This window comes from Portunus trituberculatus, chromosome 17 (assembly GCF_017591435.1).
Source record: "Portunus trituberculatus isolate SZX2019 chromosome 17, ASM1759143v1, whole genome shotgun sequence".
NCBI lineage: Eukaryota > Metazoa > Arthropoda > Malacostraca > Decapoda > Portunidae > Portunus > Portunus trituberculatus.
Genome location: NC_059271.1, coordinates 9,636,167 through 9,643,666, shown reverse-complemented (window position 1 = coordinate 9,643,666; position 7,500 = coordinate 9,636,167). Strand labels below are relative to the sequence as shown.

The 7,500-nt window shown below is 41.2% G+C and overlaps 1 protein-coding gene across 3 annotated transcripts in view; it reads right to left on the bottom strand.

Moving 5' to 3' along the window:
- LOC123505018 (hemicentin-1-like) overlaps positions 1–7,500 on the bottom strand; it is a 579,315-nt gene that overhangs the window by 40,528 nt on the left and 531,287 nt on the right. The window lies entirely within an intron of this gene.

Here is a 7,500-nt window from a genome sequence, read left to right as displayed (position 1 = left end):
GAAGGAGCGGTAGCAGGAAGAAATGAGGAAGGTGGAAGAGGATGAGGAAGATGAGGAAGAGAAAGTGATGTAGGAAAGACAGAAAGAACGAGAAAATTAATGCATCAGCGAGAGAAATATTGCAAAAAGAGAAGCAAAAAATGAAGAAGAGAAAATGGAAAGAGGAGAGGAATAACATGACGAGGAAACAGAAGATAGAAAAAAAAATAAACGTAGAAACAACAAGGGAATAAATTGCTGAAGTGAAAGAGGAAAGAGAAAAACAGGAGAGGCTGAATAAACAAAAGAAACCAAGAAAAGTGACGAAAGGAAAAAAAAAAGACAAAGTAAAACAAAAACTGGTTGAAAGTAAAAAAAAAGCAACAAAAGAAAAAATACTAAAAGAAGTGAACAGGACGAGAAAAAAACTAAAAAGAAAAAAAACAGGAAAAAAACAGCAGAGGTAAGCAGGTGGTACGCAGCGGAGGACACAACGGCAGCAGGAGGAGGAGGAGGAGGAGGAGGAAGAGGAGGAAGAGCAAGGTGAAGCAGAGAGGAGCAGTTACACAGCACGCAAGAGACTCATCAGTCATCCCTTAACGACACGCAGCTTGTACCCAGGTCAACAAGAACCTCTATATACCCTTAGCACTCCCACTCTCCTCCACCTAAAGCCTTTTTTGTCTCCTCCTCCTCCTCCTCCTCCTTCATACTTTTCCTCACCTTCTTCTCACTTTTCTTCTCCCTATCCTTTTTTACTTTTCATCTTCGGGTTTTTTCTTGCCTCTCTTCTTCTTAACTACTTACTATTTAGCGATTTCATACAGCTTCAGATACTTATGTGGGGGATTAAAGTAGTGAAGACTGTGGCCACTAATCTGCTGACCTCCATAATCTCTCCCTAATGAAATAAAATTGTCTAATCACACCCAAAAAATCAAGGTAGAAATGCGTCCCAGTACTGAAGGGGTTAATCTTATTACTAACTTTCCTTTTTGTCTTTTTTTCTTATAAATTCTTCATCGTTGTATTTTTCTTAGTTTCCTTTTGTCCTCCCTCCTCGTTTCTCTTCGTACTTGCCTATATTTGTCTTTTTCCTTCTCCTCTATCTATTTTGATGTAATTTTAATTTCTCTTTCATTTTACCTTATCTTCCCTTTTTTGTTCTCTCTCTCTCTCTCTCTCTCTCTCTCTCTCTCTCTCTCTCTCTCTCTCTCTCTCTCTCTCTCTCTCTCTCTCTCTCTCTCTCTCTCTCTCTCTCTCTCTCTCTCTCTCTCTCTTTGTTTCACTTACTTTTCCATTCTTTTGTTCTGCTTCTCTCTCTCTCTCTCTCTCTCTCTCTCTCTCTCTCTCTCTCTCTCTCTCTCTCTCTCTCTCTCTCTCTCTCTCTCTCTTCTTCCCAGTTTTGTTTCTTTCTCTTCCTTCTTATCTTCATCTTTCTTTTCTTGTTTCTCTTTCTCTTTGTCTTTCCTTTTCTTCCTTCTCCGTCCAACCTAATACCTGTTCTTTCTTCCTCTTCTTCCCCTTCACTCATACCCTTTCTTTTCCTCATTTTCTCTTTTCTTCTTTTTTACCCTTTGTCTCGAGAATCAAAGTGCTTCCTTTCTTTCTTGTTATCCACTCTCTTCCCCTTTAGAGGCTTCCGTTTCTTATTTTCTGTTTGGTCTTTGCTTCATTGTCTTTTTTTTTATCTCCTTGAAGACTTTTGCTAATAATTTCTTTCCATGATTTACTGCAATAGATTTTCTGAAATTGAATTGCAAGATGTTCCATCACTCAATAATTATCTTTCGTAATTTTATGTTGTTTTATTTACAGTATTTTTTTTTTTTTTACTTTAAACTCCAAATTCATGTTTTTTTCTTTTCTTTATTATATTTCGTTCTTTCTTTCGTTATCCAATATCCACCCAACCACGTTCCTCCTCACGCTTCTTTTCTTTTTCTTTTCGTGTTTCGCATTTTTCCTCCATAAGCTTTTTTCTTTTTTTTCCTTACAAGGTTTCAATCAATTTGCAGCCTCCAATATTTTCTCACATCCCACATCGCCTCACCGCCTTGTCCTTATTACCTTTTTTCGTCTCCCTATAACCCTTCTTCGTTTGCTTCTCATTTTTGTTTTTTCTCCGGTTTACCATAATGTTCTATCCTTATTTCATGCTTTCCTTTTTTGTTTTAAAGAGTTCTGTCGAACTCTTTAAAGCAAGAGTTAACCAGTACTCTCAATCATTCATACCTTTCTCTGGTAAACTCTGGAACTCCCTGCCTACTTCTGTATTTTCGTCTTCCCACGATTTGACTTCTTTTAAGAGGGAGGTTTCAAGACATTTGTTCCTTAATTTTGGCTAATTGTGTAACACTTTTTAACGGGACCAATGCTTAAGTGGGTCTTTTTTATAATTTGTTCCCTTCGATTGGCTTCTCTCCTGAAAAAAAAAAATTCCTCTCAATCATCCTTCTGTCTCAAAACTCCCAAGCTCAACCTTACACCCTTCACTCTCTTCCTTCTTACACTTTTCCTTCTATTCTTGCTCCTGTTTTCTCCCTCGCTCAGTCCTCACTCACCTGTACGCAGTCCCCACCTGCAAGCACTAATGAGAAGCAGAGCGCCCCAAGGGATGCGTCCACCTGACAAATCGCTCCCACAGTGATACATTGCTGGTTTATGGGCGAGGACGCGCCTGACGGACGGATGAGGGTGAAGCACGGGTGGAAACATCGACTTTCCTTCTTACTGAGCTTGCTTGCTTCCCTCCCTTCTTTTTGATAAGGAGAGATGACGACACAGAGGGAACAGAGTGGTGTGTAATTGGAAGAAAAGAAAAATAAAAGAGTAGGAAAATATTAAGGAAAATAGAAGAAATGAAGGAAGGAGAGTGTGTATATGTGGGACGGACGGAAAACTGGATGAGCAATCGAAATGATTAAAAAAAAAAAAATAAGGAATAATACATGAAAGAAAAATTAGAAGGAAGAAGGAAATGCGAGTGCGTATGTGCGTCGGAGGGAAGGGTGTGTGTGTGTGTGTGTGTGTGTGTGTGTGTGTGTGTGTGTGTGTGTGTGTGTGTGTGTGTGTGTGTGTGTGACAGAGCAAATCATGTTATAACAAACTGACAAACCCAGAATGACACTGAATCACCCAGAGATAAAAGAAGCGTGTGTATCCAGACAAACAGACCCAGGAGCGAAGGATGAGAGGCTGATAAGGAAGAGGTGGGGGAGTTAGTAGGAGATCGTGTGAACAAAGACAAAATCATAGAGAAAGATTTCCAACAAGACGAGGAGGGATAAAAGAAAGAAATAAGAGTAACTTGGCGATTTTTCCTTTCAAGATTCTGTGCCGAGCAATAAATGTGTGTGTCTATATATATATATATATATATATATATATATATATATATATATATATATATATATATATATATATATATATATATATATATATATATATATAGAGAGAGAGAGAGAGAGAGAGAGAGAGAGAGAGAGAGAGAGAGAGAGAGAGAGAGAGAGAGAGAGAGAGTCAGTTTATTGAAATTCTTTTTGATGTTTACCAGTTTCAGCTGCTGAAAATCTATCACAGTCTCTCTCTCTCTCTCTCTCTCTCTCTCTCTCTCTCTCTCTCTCTCTCTCTCTCTCAAAGAAACGAACGAAATGGAGAACCTCATCATGTCTTCCCTCACTGACTTCCTTCTTTCTCTCAGTGGAGGAAAGGCACAAAAGAGAAAACAGGAAAATGGAAAAAGGGAAAAAAGTAAGTCCCTCCTTAATCTTTCCTTCATTTTTCACACTAACATCCTATTCCATTCTCCCTTCCAATTCTTGGGCTCCTCCCCTGCCCTCGCGCTCCCTCCCTTCACTAGCTCCATCACTCTCTCTCCCCTGCACCGCCATGTCCCTTCCCGCACCTTTCTCCTTTCTTCCTCTACTTGGCAGGGAACACTACAAAAGTGACGCAGATTGAATCGAAACCTGATGCTGGATCCGGCAGATACCTCCTCTCTCTCTCTCTCTCTCTCTCTCTCTCTCTCTCTCTCTGTATGTGTGTGTGTGTGTGTGTGTGTGTGTGTGTGTGTGTGTGTGTGTGTGTGTGTGTGTGTGTGTATCTTGTCATCTCATGGCCACAATTCAGCCGCTTTCTGAATTTAAGCTGTGCATGCTTTTCCGACATTACGTGAAGTTGCTTTTCCCTTTCCTGCTTTCATTCGTCCAGAGAAGAATTCAAAACATTAACAATGCCGGACAAAATATAAAGCAAATAATATTAAGAGGACCAAGTGATAATAAAGTAAAAAAAAAAATGATACATATTAGTTCCAACATGACAAAATCAGTCAGTAAAAGGTAAATCTTGTTTTATTGCCATGTAAATACTATAAATTTGTAGCAAATAGAGACTCTGGTAGAATGAATATCGACTAATGTAAAGAAAGAAACAATAAAGGAAAAGATAGTAGCTGTTCAGTATATCGAAACAAATTACATACAATATTCAGGTGGAAAATAAAGATACTGCTTATAATTGTTGATGGATAGAAATGAGAGATGCATACTAATATTCATGCTTTATAAAGTAACATTCCATTTTAGGTATAATGACATCATGCAGCTTCCCTAATATTCTTTTGTCTTCGAAATGATGAAAGACTAGTATTGTGAAACGCAATACTCATTTCAAGACAAAAAAAAAATATCAAAGACAAGACGGTTTTACGTTGTGTGATATGTTCTGAGCATATAATGACGAAACCTTGCAGTAAAGAACCACTGTAATATGCAAATTCTCTCTCTCTCTCTCTCTCTCTCTCTCTCTCTCTCTCTCTCTCTCTCTCTCTCTCTCTCACACACACACACACACACACACACACACACACACACACACACACACACACACACACACACACACACACACACACACACACACACACACACATAAATCTAGATTTTTTTTTTTCAAATTCGGAATAAAGAATATACTTCAAAAGAACTAAAAAATGGAAAGAAATTCTTCAAGCTTCCCACAAGGGCCAGGCAGTGACCGGCGGGCAGCGCGGGATTCCTGGCTCTTGGAGTCACCAGTCACTGTGATCAAAGGACTTTCAAGGAACTCCCTTCTGCTTTCTCCCCTCCTTTCCGCCCTTTTTAATTTGCTTTCTACACAGATCTAAGGTTTTTCTTCAAGATTAACTTTGCTAAGTTACTCTGTACCTTGGTCTCTTCTTATTTTTCGTCCTCTCTTCGTCTTATTTTACTTGTTTTTCTCCACAAAATCAGAATTCTTCCTAAATACATTTACCCGTAACTTATTCCATTCCTGTGCCAGAATTCTCCTTCGATCATTTAGTGTTTCGTCTTGATTCTTATGTCCTGGCTTCTGTCCCTCGCTCCGTCCACATGTCCTTGAAACTCCTTTCTGCCTCCTTGGCTGTCTGTCAAGACGTTACCGCGGGGAACAAACTTCTCCTAAGAGCATTTCATTCCTAACTTCTTTGTCTCTTTTCCCCCCGAGAGGCCGCCGCAACTCATTAACAGCAGGGATTATTGTTGTTTGAGAAGAAGCAACTGCTCTTGTTCTACATTTTCACTTCCTGCCTCCGCCTTCTCATCCACCGGGACTTGCTTACCGCATACTAGACCGACATTACAGAGGAAGCGAACCAGACGAATTTCAGATGACACTTAAGCTTATCCGCAGGAGTCTTCCAGTTCTGCTAGTTACCAAAGGAGTTGCTGTAGAGTGCTCTAGGGCAGAATTCAAACACACACACACACACACACACACACACACACACACACACACACACACACACACACACACACACACACACCACGTAGTGTAGTGGTTAGCACGCTCGACTCACATTCGAGAGGGTCCGGGTTCGAGTCCCGGAGGCGGCGAGGGAAATGGGCAAGCCTCTTAATGTGTAGCCCCTGTTCACCTAGCAGTAAATAGGTACGGGATGTAACTCGAGGGGTTGTGGCCTCGCTTTCCCGGTGTGTGGAGTGTGTTTTAGTCTCAATCCTACCCGAATATCGGTCTATGAGCTCTGAGCTCGCTCTGTAATGGGGAAGACTGGCTGGGTGACCAGCAGGCAGCTGTGGTGAATTACACACACACACACACACACACACACACACACACACACACACACACACACACATACACACACACAGACATACACACACAGAAAAGTTGGCTCACACACCAGCTAGTTTTCTGTACTTGAGAAGAGAATAAAAAGTTTTGGTAAGCTCTGAAAGACAAAAACACACTAAAGAGAGAGACGACTGATGAAATTACGCCTAAGGAACACAAAGTTAAGTCCGATAAGCTAAGAAAGAAAAACACAACCCGAAAAGAAAAAAAAACTTAAATCACTCAAACATTACGTGTCCCCTAAAGAAAAAGAGACAAAGCCGATTTTATTCTCTCTCTCTCTCTCTCTCTCTCTCTCTCTCTCTCTCTCTCTCTCTCTCTCTCTCTCTCTCTCTCTCTCTCTCTCTCTCTCTCTCTCTCTCTCTCTCTCTCTCTCTCTCTCTCTCTCTCTCTCTCTCTTTCTCTCTCTCTGCCTGTCATTCTTCAGCTTCAATCAACCATTATCCGTAATAAATTGACAGACAGTTTGATTGTTGTCTAAAATATCTAGCACTGAACACAGACACTAAGTAACATAGCCATCACAAAGGCACAAGTGTGTGTGTGTGTGTGTGTGTGTGTGTGTGTGTGTGTGTGTGTGTGTGTGTGTGTGTGTGTGTGTGTGTGTGTGTGTGTGTGTGTGTCTGTTTGTGTGCCTGTGCGTGTGTGGGACACATCAAAAGTTGGGACTATAAACAAATAAAACAAAAATAAAGTTCACTGCCGTTTAGTCTCCCTGCCTCTCTCCGCAGCAGACAGATACACGACAGAACAAGATCAACATATCGACACCAAACATTCTATGAGTAATGCAGAGCGAGCTGTCTTTCATTCCCTGACACCGATACCTCCATACTGTGTGTACCTCTACGTTTACACACACACACACACACACACACACACACACACACACACACACACACACACACACACACACTGTCGAAACCATGCGAGCCAAAATTGCCTCCAGCTCTTCTCAGCCTCACGTCCTTTGGCAGAAACAAGAGGTAAACAAGAAGCAGGAAAAAACGCCATTCAAATTTCCCGCGGGATCGCTTCACTGGCGTTAAATCCAGTTGAGAAGAGGAGTTGCCGCTGCCTAAGTGAGTGAATGAAGCACTTCCAGTAATCCTCTCGCTTCCTCAGTAGTTTCTAAGGGTGTGGTGTGTTGTGGTGTGGTGTGGTGTGGTATGGCGTGGAGTGGTGTGGTGCTGCATCTTTTTCTTTCCTTCCGTTTCCTACCCTCCCCTCTCCTCCCCTTCTCTTCCCTCTCCTATCCTACACCAACACTCGCCAGCCCACACACTTTCCTTTGCTCAGTTCAAAGAAGGAAGAAATTTAAGAGTTCCGATCAGGAAAAAGAAAAAAAAAAAGGTTCGTGGACGG